Genomic DNA, 22,500 nt, shown 5'->3' with positions numbered 1-22,500 from the left:
GCCAAACAATGATGATTATAACCCACAAAGGTAATATTTTGGAACAATGCGGATCGATTGATGATATGGTGAAAGAAACGATACAACCAAGAAAACATCTACTCCTAAATTCTGGACATGCTGTCAATATTATGGTTCGTAACAAACAATAATGATATACAGATGACTTGGTGGAAGTGGTGTTTTAGAATTTTAGGTAGATGCAATATTAACTTCATATATAACAGATGTGGGCATGTTATGTACTCGATCCCTGTTTAATGGTAGAGGAGTGATGCAATTTTAATGGAATGAAGACACGAGGAGATGGAAAGACTTGGAAGATGGCCGGTTCACTGTAAAGTCGTGCTATAAGGTGTTAACAAAGAAAGAAAATGTGACCGATCAAAAAAAAAACAAAGAAAGAAAATGTGGACTTCCCTGGAGGGCAGCGTGGAATAATAGTGAATGAACCAACTAAAATGACCTTTTTCACTTGATTGGTAGATCTCAATCGTATTCTCACCCAGGATTGTTGATGCAGACGGAAGACCTTTGGTGAACAGGTACGGAGCTTATATAAGATAGTAATGTAATCAACAAATTAGTTATATTTGCACTGCACAAAGGCGACGAATATATTAAATTTCTTTTTTAATGGCAACTAACAATGTAGTTAAGTTGTTCATGGAACCCCAAATAGGATGCACTTTAAGTTTATTTGAGGCTCTCAATGTCCAGGTATCTGTAAGAAAAATGTTGTACTTAATGTAGGAAATAGATATAATATGATGATGACCTTGCTGTCTTGATTAATAGAATCAGTGAGAACTTGGACGCATATTTGATTAGAAAGCCATGATGAGTGCATGCTGCACCAGTGGAAATGTGATAGATCTATGTCAACGGAACCATGTAGATATACCGCTGGTGTCGCAGATAAAAAATTAGCTTCTGAACCAATTATAATGTTTGAAGGAACCGTTGGGATTACAAGGGCAGACACAGTTCGATGTTCGCTTTCACATCGATGGGTGGAACTGTTGATTAAAAACTAATGATGGGAAAGGACCTTATAATTTCAGAATCAATTATCAGAGTCAGTGTAAGATATTCTTACTAAACGGTGGCAATAATTTGATATTTGGGAAGCAATCTGTTTAAGGCAAGGACCTTATGTAGCTAATCATCAAATTGTTTCGTGCATGATAATGCTAATGAAGGCACTAAAAATTTAAGGGAAATTACTGGTGGGGTGACTAATTCTCTTGCACAGGGGTTCAGAATAGCGAGAGATGATCATGTAGTATCTGAAAGGGAAAAGTCCAATTGAGGATCATTGACAAAAGATAAAATGACTGCCAGTATAACTAGCCAACTGCATCATAGGTGGCTTCTTTAATTGCAAATCAAAATATGTTTGTTCTGCAGAGTATCTTATGTTATGAAGAAGAAACGGTAAAAGCAAGAAAACTTCAAATCCCAAATTTTTGATATGTTGTCGACAAGAAAAGGTTAAGTTACATCGGGCGAAAAAACCTCCTCCATTTTTGAAGGAAATTTCGGTCCAAGGGAGGACCAAAGTAAAAAAAAAGGGTTATTTTATTTTTGGTACTCAAGTTTTGTCCAACTTTTGAGTTTGGTCTAACATTTGTCCAGCTTGGCGTTTGGTACTTGGAAAAGATATTGACCCGCGTTGACTCGGTTAGATGTTGACTTCCGTTTAATAAATATTAAAAACTTAAATAAAATCTAATTATTAATGAAAGTTACTATTATACCCAGTTTACAAAACCAGTCTCTAAATACCAACCAACTTTTGAGACGTGTATTTTCTACTTCATCTTCTTTACGCCTTCATAAAAATCACAACTGAAAAACCCCATGAACCATCTTTATATCCTGATTCTGAAATCGAGAGATGATGAGCGACGAAATGCAGAAGAGCTTGATGAAATTGGATCGAGAAATAGAAGATTCAGATGCAGATTCAAATGAACTGAAGTCTGTAGAGAGGGTCGATCTTTGCAGAAAAGATTGAATCTAAAAGTTGCTGAGATGGGAATTAGTTGGAGATGAAGTTGTTACTGATTAAATTGACAAATGAAATTTGTTACGAATGAGAAATCAGTGTAGAAACTGAAGCTGTTGATTTGTGATGGGATTTAAGCCCTGGAACGTTGAGGAGAAGAATTAGGGTTCGAAACTACAAGAGTTTGGTTTTGTTGTTTGTAGATATTGATGATATGAAAGAAGAATCGAAGATGGGTTTGCCTCAAATTTTAATTCTAAGTGTCTGTATGGGGGTTTATTGTTGATGTTCATCTGGTAGAAGGAATGGATTTGCCGAAGTCACTGACGCAGGTTGATTGAGATTTGGCCTTGATCGAGATGCAATTGGCATTTGTTGATATGAAATTTGGTATCAATTTTGGAGATTTCTAAAAGTGGATTGAATTAGGGTTTACATCAATGAAAGATGAATTTGGGGGTTTTGTGAATTGATTGTGATTTCACAACAAGGAAGTGGAGATGCTCTTGTGATTTTAGGGTTTTCGATGTATGAATGATCTTATGGTTGATTGACAGTGAAGATTTGATGTTCGTTTAGTTTGAAAATGGGTGGGATTAATCTGAATTTGGTGAAAGTGATTCAACAAATCAATTTGGAGAAAATTGGTACCCTGGATTATACTCTCAAAGATTTGATGTCAATGGCGGTTAGATCTGTAACCGCTGAAGACTGACTTCATAGTGGTATTTCATAGGGTTTATGCAATGGGTATTGACCGAATCACAAAGATTTCGTTTCGTGAAATGTTAGTTGAACAGAGATGATGAAATTTGGAAGGCAGTTATGTAATCGGAGATGTAAAAAATGGTGAAGGGAAGCTACATATTTGTGTAAATATTTGTGAAGTTAAGGGTATATTGGTATACTTGTTTAGTTATTAGTTTTTATTTTATGTTTTTTTATAATTACTAAACAGAAGTCAATTTTTAACGTGGTCAACCCGGGTCAACGTCTTTTCCAGGTACCAAACATCAAGCTGGACAAATGTTAGACCAAACTCAAAAATCGGGAAAAACTTGAGTACCAAAAACAAAATAACCCAAAAAAAATAATCATGAAACAACATTAAAAACTACAATCGATGTTTGCTTTCACATGTGACCCTATGTGGCCGTAACTAAAACCGCCGTTGGTGTCAGGACACAAAAAGGAGGACTGAGTGATACAGTCTCATGGGTTTCCAAGAATAAATTAATAAACTAATTATGATGCTAATGCTAATGGTTTCTTTAATTTACACCACACCAAATTTCAGAAGTGAGGTTTTTCTCATGCGCATATTTTGCTCTTCCTACTCCTACATGACAAACATAAACAAAAGTCGTCTTCGAATAATAATAAAATCGTACTCAAAAGTCGTCTTCAAACAATAATAAAATCGTACCCGTAAGAATACCAAATAAACACTCCGACTCAAAGGGTACGCGGTTGTAGTTCAAATTAATGGGTTAGTTAATGTGAATTCTACGCACAAACACTTTGCAGACTCTCGGTGCGTATGCACCGGGATAAAGGCTTGTGTAGAGAAATCAAGGACATAAATAAAACATCAACAATCTAAACATCCAATCATATCTCTCACACCACATCCAGAGTTGCGCTTACCTTTCCTCCCATTGGCCGGTGAACAAAACCCTCGCTCCTGATTGGCGAAACACAAGTTAGCCCCCTTACATTTCATGACCGTCAATTTCTAATTAATATTCCAAATTGAGCGATAACGTTCACCTTCTTTTATATTGGTAGGTCTATGAAACCCTTGATTATGATTGGCTGAAATTTGTTGAAAATTCTCACACCACGTTTACATGATTTTAATAAAATCCGGATCGTAAAATCGAATCAATAATAGAGCGCCAAGATATTTTGGAGCCGTGAAAAATATAAGAACACGGGAATAAATCTACAAATCTAATCTAATAAGATGATAATTGAAACTCAATTAAGGAAAATAGAGCATTGGAAAATAAAGCATTCTCATTCATTCTCACCCGTAGATTTAAAACGAGTCATTGGAAATCTAATGGCTGAGAAAAAAATGCTAATCTTAATAGCGTTTTCTTAGCGTTATTCTGATTAGCGCTCAACGCTATTAAGATTAGCGTTTTTGTTGTTCCACCACTACACTTGCGCTTTCATCCATAATTTCAAATGCTGAGGTGGCGTGGAAGATGGAAGATGAAACTCTTCCACCATAAGACTTGCTCTTACTCCATTACTGCATTTTTTTCATCGGCTAACTGCTCCCCGCAAACATACCATATTCTCCCACTTTTTTTTTAACGAAAAATATTCTCCCACTTCTATTATTCATTCACACCACTTGCTCAAATCTCTCTGAATGTTTTCTTACCAGAATTTTGTTCTTCAGTGCACATGAAGATGGTTTAGGGATTTCAATCTCATGGAAGATCGTCCAATAGATATATCCAAAGTCCCAAGAGGTGATTCTCTATATTTACCTATAAAGCAAACTTATTAAACTAATCTTTCATTATATGATTTAAACTTCGTTTATTGAACTTTAGTGCTTCTGATTCTAATTACAAGCTTGTCTTTTTTTCTTTTTTTTTTCTTCAAGTTTTTGGTTGATTTAAGGGAAGGAAGGAGTTTGTCTGCTTCTGATTACAAGCTTGTTTTTTTTTCTTTCAAGTTTTTGGTTGATTTAAGAGAAGAAAGGAGTCTGACTACTATCAAGAATCTATTACACATCCCGATAAAGCCACGATCTTCAGAATCTTCAGTTTTTTGTACCAACAAGGTTTTGGTTTCCTCCAATTTAGTTTTAGTTAAGGTTTTCAATTCACTTGGACTATTAATTTTGCAGGTTTTCCCAAAATTTTCAAATATGTGCAGTACAATTGGATGCATCGTTCTCCTTAAAACATTTGATATACTGCAGGTACGTGCGTTTAATTATTCATCATTTTAGTTTTCCAATTTTTATTTATCAAAATTTTAATTATTCATCAAAACTTTTAGAATTTTGATTTCGATTTACAATTTGATCATCTTACTAATCTACGTGTTATCCTTTCATAGTGTGCAAGTTTATAAGGGTTAGAAAACTTAGAGCAGTACGTTGAATGTTGTGGTCGTAGTTGCATATGGGATCTTCTCTACATGTTCATTCATCATCCTGAATAATATGAAGTCGTTCCTAATAATCAATCCCTAAAGATTCTTTCCATAGTGCACATGCAGATGGGAAATCTATCTCGTGACCGATACCTTAGAAGTTAGTCTATTGCTACTGTTATTACTATCAGGTTGTTTTTGCCACTTAATAAACCCGGCTTGATTGGGGTATAACCAATAAGAAAAAATCCGGTCATTGTGAAGTAAAACCAAGCCACCCCTTAACCTTATATTTTCTAAATGGCTAATATGCCCTTGTTTAATTAACACTAAAAATTCTGATTAGGTTAATTAATTGAGTTTAGATTGATTGAATAGATTAAAACTTAGGAATTGAAGTTTTGAAATTTTGTTTTTGATTGAACTTTTGTGGGATGATTTTGATGAGAATTTTTTTTTTATTTGAGAATATCTCTTGCAACGAAAATGAAGTACACAACCGAAACACTTCTAAAAAGTGATTGCAAATCTGTTGTATGAAATCATACTCAAAATCAAAGAAAAAATCCACACTTTCAGTTATGAAAGTATGAAAAGTCGGCAGGGTCGACTAATGAAGATCATGCCGACCATAGTAGGCCGGCAAGGTCAACGATTGAAGAAAGTGCCGACTTAGTACGGCCGGCAAGGTATACGAATGAAGAAGATGTCGGCTGTAATATTTTTGACACACAGGAGATTGTTATAAATGCGGAGGTAGTCGGCATGGTATTTATTTATTACCCTGCCGGCTTTATGTGGTCGGCATTTATTAACTTTCTTACCTTGCCGGCTAGAATTTAGCCGGCACTGTAGTAATCTTATAACCTTGCCGACTTTGGTTATCCCAAAAAAAAAACTGAATTCTAATAGATGCAATTCACTTTATTCATGCAATTTTGGTTACTACATTGATTGAAACATAAAATACAACTCCTTGTCGACGGAAAAACGAATGTACTTAGCATGTGCATCAAGCCTTTGAACCCCTAGGTGACCCTAGTGGACGAGTTATAGTCTCGTGAGGGTTTACATAGAGGTATACCTACAAAACCTATACGAAAACTTCTAAATCCATCAATCTTCCTCCTCCGAAGAAGACGATACAACATCCAAGTAGTCCGGGCTATCCTCCGGGATTCTTTCTGCCAAGAAGTGATAGCTTGCATCGAAAGCGAATGCTTCCCCTTTTTCCTCCAAGTAGCGCGCTTTCACGACTCCGTGCTACAAAAACACAAAAACAAACTTACATTTGTTAGTGGTGTTTCATTGGAAGATAAAACAACATGGGTTACGTAAAACAAACCACAAAAATACTCACAAATTGTGCAATGGATAAGGTGAAGGGGCGAGTGTTAAAAATCTGAGGTTGGAGAGCTAAAAAAGAAAGTATCGCGTTTTCGATGACTTGGTGCCTAGCATGCACTTGTTGAACACTTCTTGCGTTAGGAGTCCCAAACTCTTGGCTAAATTTGTTGTGTACCTTAGCCCAAAAGGTTGTGGAATCCACCCTTTCGGAGGATTGACGTCTAAGTCGTTTTTCCGCATACCAAGCTTTGGTGATTGCCAAATCTTCATTAGAATCAAATGAAGCCATTGGTATATGTAGAGAGCTATTGGGTGAGTTAGATGGAGTGTATGATGATACGAGCTTTGGAGAGTATATGCAAATAGTTGTGTGTTGTTTTGTGGAGATAAGTAGTGTATTTGTAGGATGGTGCCCAAATTTGGCCGTTATAGTGTATAAGTACAAGTCAATTAATGCAATTGTACTTGCAAAAATTTGAAATTTAAAACCGTCGGCGATGTTTTATTTCCCCAATATGCCGACTAAAACCGGCCGGCATTGTCGGAATTTTGTTACCATGCCGACCTTATGATGATTTTAGGCATCAGGAGATCAGTTTCTTCTGTGTATCCGCCAGAACTGCATTTGATCATTAGCATGCCGGCTTTGATATGGCCGGTAGGGTAGGAAATTTATAACCATGCCGACCTTTGATGATTTTAGGCATCACGAGAACATGCAATTTTCTGTTTAACCTTCTGAACCGTATTTGGTCAGTATCGTGCCAGCCGTGATGTGGTCGGCAAGGAACATAATTTATAACCATGCCGACCTTTGATGAATTTAGGCATCAGGAGAAGCTATTTGCTGCAACACATAGCCGGCATGGTGTATAATATAATACCCTGTGGCGTTGTAGCAGTCTGCAAGTTTTTGATCTGATTACCCTGCCGACCCTGGTATACAAATAATTTCTGGTGTCAGTGCCAACAGTCTGACAGTTCAAAACCTTGTCGGTCCTGGTGTGGTCGGCACTGTAACTTAAAAAAAGTATGCCGACATATGTATTGAAACTTTACATATCTAAACAAACCATTCATTCAACAACTAGAAATCCAACACTTGTTGTCCAAAATACGAAAACATGTCCCATAAACCTTAAAAAAACATTTTTCCAACCATTAAACAGAAATAAACTAGAGACTGCATTCATTCACCACCACGACCACGACCACGACCACATCCCCGTTTAGGAGCACCACCACGACCACTACGAGCCCTCTTTTTGTCACCATTCATCTTGGCTTGTGCTTCCCTCCTGGCTTTTTATTCCCTCTTTACTTCAGCATCATCTTGCTTGAACAATTCATGGGCATCCTCATTGTCAATATTGCAAGCATAGTCAATGTGCTTTCTTTGCTCTTCAATCGACAAAGATTCTCCTCTGCCTTTCGCGCAACACAACACCTTCACAAAGGTCTTCAACTGCTCCCTATATTTTCAATTAAACAACAAACAATTAATAGAATGATTCGATAATGTAATCATAAAATAGTAAGAGCAACTCTAAAATACTTACAAAGAACTTAAGACTTGTTGCTGGGTCTTTCGATGCCATCTTCTTCTTACGAGCCAATTCTTCAGCAGACATTTCCCTAATCACAGTAGGACGAGCCCAACCCAAGTACCATGCCATGTTTCTCTCACTAGCTTCATTACCGGTGGTCACCTCGTCCAAAAGAGTCACATCGATGTTACGGACACGTCTATCGTCTTAATGTTCTTTAGTTGGTGATGGAGCGTAAGAGACGTTAATAGTTTTTTGGGACGTGGTGCATTCAGCCCTGTTCACAGTAAAGAACGGCTTTTCTTCATCGAAATGAGGTTCTTCTTGGACGTAACCCAGTTGTCGCATTACCCGATGTGGATCGTACATTGAATATCCACCATTCGTAGCCATTAAGGGTCCATAGTATAATGAAACTTCATCTCTCCTTTGGATTAAACCTTGATTTCTAGCATCTCGATATGGATCAAATAACGCATCATCCGCAGTCAATTTGTCGATGGCAATTCGGAGTTTGATAAGATTTTGTGGCATTTCCTTATCTTGAGTACCCTTAAAATTGTACCTTTGCGCTCTTGGATTATCAATCGCAACATTCGCATCCACTTTGATGTAGGAGTTGGCTTTCTCCAAAGAAGGGACGTGCTCATATATCCAAACCTATGCAAACACAAAGTTTAGTAAGAATCTTATCTTACGAGAATTTTGCAAATATAAATGATTTAGACAGTAAAATTACCTGGAAGAGACATGTGTTTCCGTTAACTTGCGCAGTGAGTGCCCTAGAACACTTTGTCAACTCATTGTTCAAGAAGGCGACCACCGCAGTACCCCAAGAATACTCATGCACCTTATCTAAGGGATCCAATAGTTGCATATAACTGGCGTCGACCAAGTTTTCGGAACTGTCGGGGAAGATACATTTGCTTAGGACATATAGCAAATAACCTGACGCGGTAGCATTGATTCGCACCGGGTTCACCCTTCCTTTTTTATCAAATATTTTCTTGGAGTTAAATAATGTGTCCCTCAACTTCTTCAGATTAAACTTCTTGCTTAGACGACCATCCTTCTTCTCAAGTATAGACTCCGTCTCAATCTGATTCCAACCGAACAATTTCTGGTTCAATTGAAAAGAAATACAAACACTTGACGCAAATTTAAGATAAATACACACTTGAATAAAAAACAAAGACGGATTGAGATTACTTACGGTAGTATTATGGATCGTACATGTCCATGAGTCTTTGTATCCAAAAAGAACATTTCCACCATCTCTTGGGGTCCCCCTTGTAAGCTCACCTTTTTTCAGTGTAAGCATCAAGTGAGGGGGGGGCATGTGGGAATTAGCTGGTTTAGTGGTCATCCTCTTCTTCTTTCCGGTTTCGGTTGAAGTTGAAGCTTCGGGTTGTTGAACAATAGCTAGAGTTTGTTCTCCATTTCCATCTCCTTCTCCTTCTTCCACTTCCTCTTCAATAATTTCTTCTTCGATTTCCTTATCTTTATCTCCATTACCACCATCATCATCATCATCATCACCTCCTCCAACATTAGGCATGTCTCGATCACCATCATCATCATCATTGTTACCTCCTCCAGCAGCCGAAGTGTTTTCATCAATATCATCATCATCACCTCTTCTACCAGATGGAATTGATTGGTCTTCATCTGGAGTATCATCTTAATCACTGGGTTCAGATGGTGGTTCAGAATCATTCGGTACACGGATCTTGAGCGTTCCCGGCACAACGTATTCCCCTCGATGTGTTGAAGTCAAGAGTTTTTCACCAACACGAGGAGGTCTTGAAGGAGGGCTAAGAGCTTTCATTGCTTTCTTATTTGCCTTTTGCAACCTGAACAAGAACGATAAAGAAAACAATACATAAGTCGGCAGGGTCGACAAATATAACCCTGTCGGCTACACAAAAGTTTTGAAGGGTCGACTAAGTAATGCATGCCGGCTGAACAGCTGCCGGCAGGGTATTATTCACATAACATGCCGGCTAATAACAAATATGAACACATCAGATACAAGGATTTTCCACAAAACCAGTCGGCAAGGTCCATTACCCATACATTGCCGGCTTACAAACAGCCGGCGGGTTTTATACAAATAACATTCCGGCTTTTAAAATTCAAGGCATCAGGAGACATAAAAAAAATGAAATATAGCCGGCAAGGTAAAAATATATAACCAACCAGGCTTAAAAAAAAAACTGACGTCGGCAGGGTCATAGGTTGAATATCTTGCCGATCCTGCTAGTAGCAGTTACAGATACTAAACAGCCGGCAAGTTCTTCAACCTAATAGCTTGCCGGCCAGCACTAAATATGAAATGTCGGCACGATCGATAACATAATACCCTGCCGGCCAAATAAGTGCAAATTCACAAATTTGTTTTTTCTGACCTAATTTGACATGCAAACATGAAATTGAAGTACTGGAGTGAGTTTAAGTAGGCCCTTACTTTCTTAATCGCACCATTTCTTCCGTTTGAGCGGCTTCGATTTCTTCTTCAACCGTTTTTTTCTTCACTTTCTTTTGAACCAAACTTGCAATTCCAGGGTTATACTCATTTGGTTTTCGATTAGCTTCTTTCATACGAGTTCCCTTCCGCCGTGGTGGATCCATCGATGAAGATTAATCGGAGTTTTCAAATCGACGATTTTAACGAATTAATCGACGAGTTTCGGTGATGGGGGATGGAGGATCCGGTAATTTGTTTGAGGAGGAGAAGAAGAAGAGAAGAAGATGAAATGAAGAGAATGAAAACTGATTTAGGGTAATTAGGATTATAATGGGAAAGGGTAGTTTTTTAACTTACCCATTAGGAGTCCCCCTAAAACCCTTAAAAAGTGTCCCTTTAAAATTGGGTATACCCCAATTAATCTGGGTATACCCCAATCAAGCCAGGTTAATAAACTGATGTTCGTTTCCTTTTTGGGATAATTGGGAAACTGCCCCAAAATAAAATGTCCCGTCGGGAAAATGCCCTGCCAAATAAAAGTTATGGGAATCTGCCCCACCGTTACATTTTCCGTCCAATATTAGTTAAAAGGTCAAACTGTGCAAACATGCGAGATTGCATGTGAAAAAAGAAAAGCGCGACCTTGTAATCCAACGTCTACAGGTACGCCATCTACATATCAATGTTCAGTCATCTTCTTCTTCGTTCTTCTAATCCCTTAAGCAGACACCTCAATGTTTAGTCATCTTCTTCTTCGTTCTTCTAATCCCTCAGACAACCGAACCTTAAAAATCTCCAAATTTTATGAACCCAAACAAACTACATCCATTACAAACCATTTAACAACTTGATTACATGTTTAATGTTTTGAAAAACTCCCAAGCCGTATGAACCCTAAAAATCTAATTACATCCATTGCAACCCATTTAATATCCTTAATACATGTTTCAAATTACTCTTATACCCAAAATTGCATGTACCAAACAAACAAAGAACTGTGGAAAATGGAATTATGTTTGATTTCTCTTCTTCTTAACCTATACCTACGTAGAATTCAATAATGATTTATAGTATTGATCAACGACTGATTTAAAAGCTGGGGATGATGAAGACGTCTGATGATGTTGATCAGCTAAAGTGTTATTGAATTAAATGTTCAAGAATAAGGTAAGCATCAGAATCATGAATTGGAGATGTGATTTGAAATAAACCAAAATCATTAGTATCATCAGTAGCAGGTTTAGTTAAGGTTTGAGGAGGTGAAAGGATAGGAAATAGATGCAGTAGATGAAGGGGGGTGGATTATCAAGGCGTGATGATGAATTTTTGTTAATTTTTAATTATCTGTTTTAAAATTTAATCAAGAAAGAGATACACATGACGTGGAGAGAAGAAGAATATGGCTTTTATTTATTCTCGCCAGAGACTAGTCAATACATAGAGTTTGACCATTTAACTAGGATTGGATGGAAAGTGTAACGGTGGGGTATTTTTCCATAAATTTTTTTCCATGGGGCATTTTCCCAACGCAGCATCGATATATGGGGCATTTTCCCCATTTTCCCTTCCTTTTATGCTTTGTTTTGTACTTAACTAATGGTGTGGTTGTGTCTGTCTAACGCTTCCCATGCTTTTTACCTGATGGACAGGTTGTTTACGTTCCGTAAGATATTACCCTTTATGTTTCCTGTCAATTTAAAATATTGAACACCTTCGATTCACTTCTTTGTCTGAAATCTTTTAGTTTGTGTGTACATATCTTTGTTATAAAATCATGAAAAACTTAAAAATGGTATAGCTTTGTTGAAAATGCTATTAAGGAAATTATAATTTTCACTTTGGTTGGGAGGAACAGGAACTGAGTTTATTTTTTGGTTCTCAATTTATTGTTTAACAATTCAACAAATACAAGTTTCCTGACATTCTGTGTTTGATTATTTTTTGGCCAGCATATTTCACCCAGAAAAAAGTATGCCCTAACTGCCACCATTAATGGATAGAGAATCACCATTAATGGTAACGAGAACTGGGTCTTTTAGTTTTGTGTACCTTAGTTCTACTTAGGTTATGAAACTAGAGTGAACAATTCCTTACATTGGAATCATTTATTATTGAGGTCACGAATATTTGGAAAATGTGACATTGCCAACACCATTGTGAATCGGTCCGTAATAAAACTGGAGAGATGAGAGAGAGTGTCAGAGCAAGAGAGGAGAACTCTGGTTCAGTAACTCAAATCGATTCAAAATCATTTGAATTTTATTCTCAAAAAATTGGAAATCAGGATGGATTCAAAATCATTGAGCGAGGAGCAGGTGGACTCAACTTCAAAATCATCTTCACGGCATCGATTGGAGAATGGATAAGCAAAACTATAGAAAGAGTAGTCCGTTCAAGCACAGTCAACGGAGAAAAATGGCCAGCTAGAGAAGGGAATTTCTCTTTTTTTATTGAGTGACTCAAAAATCAAAGGGGTGAGTTCATCAAAGTACAAAGACCATATATCAACAGAGGTACAAAAAAATCTCTATTCATTCCAAAAGAAAACAATCAATTCGGATGGCTGAAATTCTTGGAGCTGTTAAATAAACTTTTGGGGAAATTGGAAGTACGTCATCAAAATATTCCCTCAGAGAAAGATTTTCCAGACAATAATAGCTCAAGTGCAAATCAAAGACTTGTTCGTACGTTCAGTTGTGTAGCTAATGGATCTATTTCATGGAATCAAATAGCTAGAGAGATTGCAGCTAAACTTAAATGGGGAAGATACTTGAAAATAAATGTGCTTAATGATAATCTGGCTACTTTTCAACCTAATAATGATTGGGAGTGGAACAGTTGTTGGAGACCCATCAAATGGAGCTTTAAAGACACAACAATGGAAGTTAAAAGATGAATATCTGATGATGTTACCATAAATGCTAGGTCTATTTTCTCAGCTCAAAATTGGGTAACTATTTAAGGCTTGCCAGTACAAGTATGGTCCAAGGAAAATTTTGATAAAATAGGGGCAAAAATGGGAGGTTTAGCAGAAGTGGATCATGTAACAGCTGAAAGAAATCCTTCATGCTGTAGATTGAGAGTTAAATATTCGCCTCAAAACATTCCAGCAGTTTTACAAATTGAGCTGAACGGAGTAGCTTGGGTATTGGCAGTGGAATGGAATTATGATTATATTCCGGCAAAAAGAGCTACAGTACAGTCTTATCGGCAAACTCTACAACTGCTGGAGGAAAGTCATATCCCAGTGAGATTTCAAAATTCAAATTATATTCTCCCCGACAAAAATACAAATGGTAATAGTGGAGAGAGAAGTAATTTAGGGACCAAATAAAGCCGCGCGGAAAGAGGACAACGAGTCATAACGGATTTTTTTCAAAAGCAAACCAATGGAAGACAACAAACTTTTGGTGAAGGTCAAACAGGTAACGGTTCTATACCCACTAATAATCAAATTAAAATTCAAAATCCTGTGCAGAATTTCATTAACCGTTACTACACCGGAAAAAAGTTAAAAAAGCCACAACAAACGGTTTCTTCTTCGCCGGTTATAGCTTCAACTCCAACTCAAATGGCGGATTCACAGCAAGTAATTATATACGAAAATTCAACTACAGAAAGGGTGGAAGATCCTTATCAGGCACATCATAATAAAGAAATTGTGAAAATAAATTCAATTCACAATACAATAGATTTAATCATGGAGGCAACAACAAATGTAGGAGCAAATTTTGGTGGGCAAGAGGAACAAATTAGAGATCTTTTTAGAAAATTGGTAACAAAACATGCCAACTAAAATGATGCTAGAACTAAGAAGAAATCTGTTTCAACTACACAATGTATTGAAATAGAAGATACAATTCAGAATACTACTACAGATGGAGAAGGAGAAGTTGAAATTTATGAGGATGCTGTAAATCTGGCTTCAGATGGTCTCAATGGATATTAAAATTTTGATATGGAACATGAGAGGAATGGCTGCAGTGGACAAAATGGATGCTTTAAAAGATTTGATCAGGAAGATAAGGCCAACAACATGTCTAATACAGAAAACTCATATGATGAAGGTGATAAATTGGTGGGTTAATCATATTTGGGGTAATGATCAAAATCAGTGGAGATTCATTCCTTCCAATAGACTTTCAGGTGGGCTTTTAACTATATGGGATGACAAAGCACTTGAATGTATAGATGAATTAGTATGACCAAATACTCTTTCTCAGAAGTTCAAAAGCAAAATTGAAGATTATGAATGGACTCTAACAAATGTATATTCACCATGTACTTACTGGGAGAGATGGGAATTTTGGGAGGAAGTAGAAGATCTTACAGGTTGGGTCTCTGAACATTGGTCCATGGAAGGTGATTTTAATGCCATTAGAAGGAGACAAGAAAGAAATAAGCTAGGAGGGTCTAAAAGAAATACAAGACTATTCAATGAATATATGGAGGAGCATGATTTGGTAGATCTACCAATGAATGGAGGGCTTTATACTTGGAGTAACATGCAACCTGATCCACTAATTTGCAGATTAGATAGAGCAGTTGTGTCACCCCGGTTTGAAAGCAAATTTCCACTTCTTACACAAATAGTTCTTTCTAGAACATTATCATATCATTCAACCATCTTAATTACAACTGAAAATGTAAAAGAAAAAAACCACCATTTAGAGTGGAGAGTTATTGGTTCTCTCATCCAGACTTTATGAAAAATCTGAAATTACGGTGGGAAGCTATGTCTTACTTTGGGTCTCCAAGTTATATTATGTCAAAGAAGCTTCAAAACTTAAAAAAAATTTCTGAAAAGTTGGAGCAGAGCTACATATGGGAAGATGGAAGACAGGAAACAAGAACTGAAAACTCTTATTGATGCCAGGAATGTGATGGAGGAAAGTACAACTCTTACTACTCAGCAATATAATGAAAGAGTGGATTGGAGTACTGAACTCAAGAAAATCAATCTTAACAATGCTAGAAAATGGATAGCAAGGGAAAAAAACACAACATTGCGAAGAGGGGGATGCCAACACTAAGTACTTTCATACTCTTGCCAATGGTAGGAGAAGGAGAAATACAATTCAAAAACTTGTTATAAATGGTGAAGACAACTTTTGTCAGCAAGATATAAGAGATGAAATATCTAATTACTTCATCAAATTGTTTCAAGAAGACAGCAAGTGCAGACCTCAGATGAATGGAGAATTCTTTTCCAAAATCTCAATTGAAGATAGAACTTGGGTGGAAAGAAAGATAGAAGAGGAGGAAGTTTGGAAAGTTATAAACAAACTTAAAAGCAATAAGTCCCCTGGACCAGATGGCTACAACATGGAGTTCTACAAGGTAGCATGGGAGGTAATAAAAGTGGATTTCATGGCAGTTATCTAGGAATTTGAAGATCAACAAAAGATAGATTGGAGAACAAATTGTTCCTTCATCAGTTTGATTCCCAAAAAAGAGAAAGTGGGTAACCCACAAGACTTTAGACCAATTAGTCTTGTTAGCAGCATCTACAAAGTAATATCTAAGATACTCTCTCAAAGACTTAAAACAGTGCTACCAAAACTAATCTCAGAGAATCAAGGAGCCTTCATAGCTGATAAACAAATTCTAGATAGTATACTAATTGCAGGGGAGTTGGTGGATTCAAGATTAAAAATCAAAACTCCAGGAGTTATGTGCAATCTTGATATACAAAAGGCTTTTGATAATGTTAGCTGGCAAACATTAAAGAATGTTCTTCAAAGTTCAGGATTTGGAGCAATATGGGTCAACTTGATGGAATGGTGTGTGACTTCAGCTCAACATTCATTACTAATAAATGGAATATCTACACCAAAATTCAAACCCTAAAAAGGGTTACGACAGGGAGATCTACTCTCCCCATTTTTATTCATTCTAGTAGCTGAAATTTTTTCAAAACTTATGAAGAATGTTGTTCAGTTGAACATGATCTCAGGTTTCTCAATCAACTCAATACAAATATCACACCTACAATTTGCATATGATACTCTTGTATTTCTGGATGCCAAAGAAGAGGAAGCTGAAAATTTGGTCTTAATTCTTCAAACATTTGAGGCTATTACTGGTTTAAGTGTAAAATTCAGCAAGAGTGCAGTAATCAGTATAGGGTCTGATCATAACATTGAAGCTATTGCGGATATACTAAAGTGCAAGATTGAAAGATTTCCTTTAAAATACTTGGGGCTTTCAGTTGGAGCAAAAACAAGATGCACTGAAATATGGGATGTAGTGATTGAGAAATTCCTGAAGAAGCTTGCTCCTTGGAAGAGAAGATTTTTTACTAAAGCTGGAAGAGTTTTGCTGATTAAAACCTCTCCTTCAAGTCTACCCATATACTATATGTCAATATTCCCTATGCCAGCCAGTATAGAGAAGAAACTTAATCAGATAATGAGATTTTTCTTGTGGGGGTCAACAACAGATGCAAGGAAAATCAACTGGGTTGCTTGGGACAGAGTATGCACTCCAAAGAGAATGGGAGGTCTTGGCATCAGAAATCTCAGACTTACCAATAAAGCTCTTCTATCCAAATGGTCATGGAGATTCACAAAAGAAAAGAAGTTGTTATGGAGAAGAGTTATACAAGAAAAGATGAAAGCTCAAGTACAAGATCTATGGGTAAAAGACAACTCAGATCCTCAAGGGAGAAGCATCTGAAAAGGTATTCAAAAACACAAACCAGTTCTGGAGGCAATTACAGTCACAGAAGTTAACAAAGGTGATGCAGACAGTTTTTGGTGGGACAAATGGAAAGGGTCTCAACCTCTAAAAATGAAATACCCAAATATTTATAAAATCTCAAAACAGAAGAAGGCTACCATCAAAAATATAGTGCAAAATGGAGCTTGGAATATACAACTAAGCGGGAATCTAACACAAAATGAAACTACAGAAATGATTGCTTTGTTTGCAGAGTTGGGTGTTCCCCTATTAGATGATGCAGCTGCAGATGAGCTGAGATGTACTCTAGCAGGTGGTTTCAGTGCTAAATCATGCTACAATTGGCTGGTGGAGCAGTTACCAGCATTTCCAAATCAAATTCCAGTCTCTTGTATCTGGATTCAGTTTGTGCCTCCAAAAGTGCAGTATTTTATGTGGTCTGCAGCTCTAAATGCCATCCCAACTTTGGACAATTTGCTTAGAAGAGGATGCCAGATACAAAATCACTTGTGCCCCATGTGCCAGATGCAAACGGAATCAGTAAATCATCTATTTTTACACTGTCAATATGTCTATAAAGTGTGGTATTATTTTATTAGAGGATTTGATGTTAACTAGGCACAAGGTGAATCTCTTATTTCTTAATTAGAAGCTTGGAAATTTCGCAGAGGAAGAAATAGAGGCAAAAAACTGTGGCCTCTAGTGATTTTTGCTATATGTTGGTCATTATGGGATGAACGAAATAGGAGAGTCATGGCAAACAAGAGACCAAGAGCGTCAGATGTGGTGATTACTGAAGTTAAGCTCTTACTTTACAATTGGGGAGCAAGTCAAAAATGGTTCCAACATACTTCTTTTAGAGAACTCGTTACTCATTCAAAAGTAATTATAAACTGCAGATAATGTAAATTACAACTAAAATGGAGGTTTCGACCTTTTTACATTTTATCCAATATATTCAACCTTTCTACTCAAAAAAAAAAAAAAAAAAAAAAAAACCTTTGTAAATTGATCAAACTCCGTACAGCCTAAATGATAGCCCACCTACTGACAGCATAGAGGATAGATCAAAGTTAAGACAACTGGTTGTTTTGCACCGATAATGCTTACTTATCCATGTAGTTAATGAAAGTCTTGCAGGCCTGCAGTGTATTTATGCATCCACCACAATGCAATTGCAATTACAAAACCATGTTGATCATCGACGTTATGAATTAAAATTGAAAATGTCTATGTCATGCTAACTATGACATTTGTGTATATAGAGCTCATTCTCTATATAATAACAGAGTTTTTTAAAGCGTTCTCATTTACCGGAGCTCTACATTGATTCTAACTTCTAGCTTCTAGCTTATTCTAACTTCTGGTTAATTCTGATCCCATCATTTACTTTTTTGTAGTAATAAAATGTTGAATTTAAATTAATAAAATATTATTTTTCTAAAATAAGATAATTAAATCTTGAAAAATCTTCTTGCCTCGGATACCAACAGTTTAATTTCCATTAAAAAAATCATTTATTTTATTTGAAGGAAATTTATTTGACGTGGCACAATAGAAAACGTGGAAAATATTTTATGGCTCCATGAGATCTTTTTGGAAAACGATTTTTTATTTCCTAAATCAATTATCTTTAAAATAACACGTTGCCAAAAATACGCTAGATCAAAAATCAACTACACATTCACGATTTCATCTTAAAATTCAAAAATTAGATCAATCATGCATCAATCACATAATTAATTAGTAAAAAAAATGTAAAAAAGGCGATGTCCAATGTCTAATGTCTAGTTACAGTTCTCAAAATCATTATTTTTCTAATTACAGTTCCCTTCTATCAATTAAAACTAAAAAATAAGATTACACTTCTGATGAAATTTAGAAGAAAAAAAAAATTGGTCAAATTGATCGTGGATACTAACCTTTGAATCCGATGTTGTGTCTTTTTTGCAAATAAATTCTATAGTGGTCCTGTTCAAAAGTAAAAATTACAGAATTGTTAGAATCTGAAAGAAAAAAAATTGAAGCAAGAATTGAAATCTAAAGCGAGCTAATACAAAAACGAGCTATAGAAAATTCAAGCAATAACAAAATGATAAACCTCATTTTTCATATTATTTTCTTTAATTTGTTCATATCATAATTAAAAATAAAATAAGTTTAAAATAATAAAATAAACTAAATAAAGCCAATTTCTAATTTTGTTATGTCTTGATACCTAATATAAAAAAAAATATCTTCGACCACTAATTACGGTGATATGAAAATAATATAGTTTTCTAAAATTACAAAAGTTTTACTCTTATTAGGGTGTAATTTCTTAAACTAAGGATTTTTTTCCTAAACTGAAATTTAGGAAATAATTTCTAATTTTGATATGCTCGATATTTTTTGGCAAAGATATTGCGACAATTAATGTGAATATCCAAAAATAGTGGATATCCAAAATCATAAATATTACATAACATTCAATTGATGTTGTTTCCTAAATAGATTTTTTTTTAATGGAATCCCTAGGCTTGATGACTCCCTGTATAAGCACCCAAGCTAAGGCCAAACTTCATCGTTTCCAGGTTGCTTCTTTTGATTTTTTCCAGGTTGCTTCTTTTGATTTTGTGATCCTTTTTTCTTCTTAATGGGTTTTTTCTCTTCTTGCGATTTAGGGTTGGTTCTTTGTGTGACCATTCTTTGTTTGCTTTTGTTCCCCAGGTACCCTCGAGTTGTTGTAACTGGGTTCATCTAGCAACATCAAGGTATAAATTCATTATGCTAATATTGTTCCGATATCAAACAGTGAAATTTTAGTGATGCAGACGATTAGTATCAGTTGTTTTTGGGTTTGAAGTTTTTGTTATATTCATTTTTGATTTTCTTACAGATGCACGACTGATTTTTGTGTTTTGGGGCTTCAGTGAGAAAAAAGAAGAAAAATGTAACAATTTTGATTTTGCTTTTGGTTATTTTATTTGTATTTAATATAAAGTGTATAAAAAGAAAAGGAAATCATCCAGTAAGGGATTTTGGAGATCGATATCACAAGTATCCAAACATTTTTTGCCTGAAAACATTACAACTGCAAATTGTTTCACCGCTACTACCTAAAAATGTATAGGTGGGAAGCCAGAATTTTGAAGACACTGGCAGTCATAAGGTTAATTATTTTATGAGTTTATTTTTGACTCAAGGGGAGAATCCGACCCAAGTGCCATGGCCTTAGCCCAAAAATCGATCTACATTTACTGAGGACAATGGTTTTATTGCTTTTTCTGTTGTGATATTCTCAATTCATAATTGGAACTCAAATTATATACTACGAGAACAAAACGTATGGAAAGATAGAAATGAGAGATGGGAGAATATGAGAGCTGGACTCCCTTTTAGTATTAATTTTTTGTTCTTTCTCTAGTTTTCTTACATCAGAAAGTGGGGAGGCCACTCAGCTATATATATATAACCAAGAGTATTAAGTCGGGTATTTAAACAAACAATACAAGTGTTTACAATGTGAGACTTACTTAACTATTAAGCTGTTAATGCTTATCCAGTTTAGGCGGTTAATACTTAACAGAGAAGTAAATCTAGTGTTTGCCGGAATGTTCCGGAAAATGGTGGACCACCCCTGTAAGTCATGTTCACACAACACTCCCCCTTGGACCACCATTTCTAAAAATACTGCCTTGTTGAAGCTTTGCTGGTAAAACCCGATGGGGCAAAAACCGAGAAAATTCGTTGCCTCGTTAAAACCTTGCCAGAAAAATCCGACTGAGACAAAAATTGGTCGAAGGAAAAAGAGTACAACTTTTGGAGCTTTAAGGTGATGATGGTCGTCATGAATTTTCTCCCATTGTTGAAACTGCATCAGGAAAACCACTTGGGACAAATCCTGAGCTCTTAATGAGGTTGATTACCGTCATGAAATACCTCCTCCGTCAAAATTGCATTAGAAAAACCACTCGGGACAAAACCTAAATGCCTGCGTCAGGAAAACCACTTGGGATAAAACCTGAACTTAGAATGAGGGTGGTCTCCGCCACAAAATATTTTCTTTGACAAAACTGCGCCAGGAAACCACTTGGGACAAAACCTGAACGCCCGCACCAGGAAAACCACCTGGGACAAAACCTGGGTGCCCAAAGTTCATAATAATGATGATGTCGATGCTAATGTTGCCTCGTTAAAAACCTCATCTGGAAAACCACATAGGACAAAACCAGACCAAAGGAAAATAGTACAACGGACGTCGCCTGATAATGGTGCTGGACACGCATATGCTGCCTCGTTAAAACCTTGACAAGGAAAACCCATCGGGACAAAACCTTAGTGAAGGAAAAAGAATACAACGCGTTTAAGTCCAGCATATGATTCTACGAGTTTACTCCCCCTGAAGCATGATTTCTTAAAGCGGTTGGTGGTGCAAATATTATATGGCTTTCAGAAAACTGCTTAGAACCATTCGCAGTTTATGGAGGATTGACTGCAGGTCTTGCGCCGGGTGCACCACTAGCAATGTACACCTCGCATTTAAATCCTCCACCATTGCACACCAAATTCAGTTTTCCGCTTTAACTTCAGGCATAAAAATGAAAGGCCTTTTGTAAACTCATAAATACCGTAGAATCAATTTCAGCCTTTAAAAGTGTAACCTGTAAAACAAAAGTTAGAACGCAACAAGATAATGCATGCATTATATTTGTACATGGTATCTCTGGACCATAAAGTATTATTTCTACGTACGTGATGAGTGTCAAATATTGTATATATTTGCACCTTTTTATTAGCATTTAACTCATCATTTGTGCACTAACGCTCCATTTTATCCCATACTCTGTGTTTTCGTTGTTTTCAAGAATAAATACTTTACTCAATTAATTTTGCATTTTTAGGTACCAAATAAAGCCTGGTTAACTCATGGAGCGAAAAGAGCAAAGAAACGGCAAAGACTCCCGCAGAAAGGCAGCGAAGAATGATGTTTGCCAGAGCCGGATCAATTAGAAGTGGGCTTGAAGAGGAAGAATTGTCCTTAAAGAAGATATGGGCTTGGAATACCCAAGGCCCAAAACCCTTACCCAAATCCATTTCCAATATCCATACCCATTTCCATGAGAGCCGTCAGATTGGATCCATCACATCATCCAACGTTCGCCTCATCACCGAGCATCAAATCTTGAAGCTCCTGTCAAACATCATAGTACCTAACTCCAATCTAAGCCGTCAGAATTGTTGTATCACGCATCCAATGGTCGCTGCAATCTTGTTCCATCTTAGCCGTTCGATTCAATCCAGATGTGATCATCCAACGTATCATCTTCGCTGGACATCGAATTTGC

The 22,500-nt window shown here is 36.4% G+C and overlaps 1 long non-coding RNA gene across 1 annotated transcript; it reads left to right on the top strand.

Annotated features, from left to right (window-relative positions):
- The first annotated feature begins 4,444 nt into the window (after nt 1-4,444).
- On the top strand, nt 4,445-12,681 carry LOC113293582. The gene is made up of 3 exons (XR_003332376.1): nt 4,445-4,497; nt 4,635-4,955; nt 12,442-12,681. It is a non-coding gene; the product is annotated as an uncharacterized LOC113293582 (long non-coding RNA).
- Nucleotides 12,682-22,500: the final 9,819 nt, after the last annotated feature.

The sequence above is a fragment of the Papaver somniferum genome, chromosome 7 (genome assembly GCF_003573695.1).
Source record: "Papaver somniferum cultivar HN1 chromosome 7, ASM357369v1, whole genome shotgun sequence".
Classification (NCBI taxonomy): Eukaryota; Viridiplantae; Streptophyta; class Magnoliopsida; order Ranunculales; family Papaveraceae; genus Papaver; species Papaver somniferum.
The sequence above is the reverse complement of the archived record's forward strand: the minus strand, read 5'-3'. Positions and strand labels throughout refer to the sequence as shown.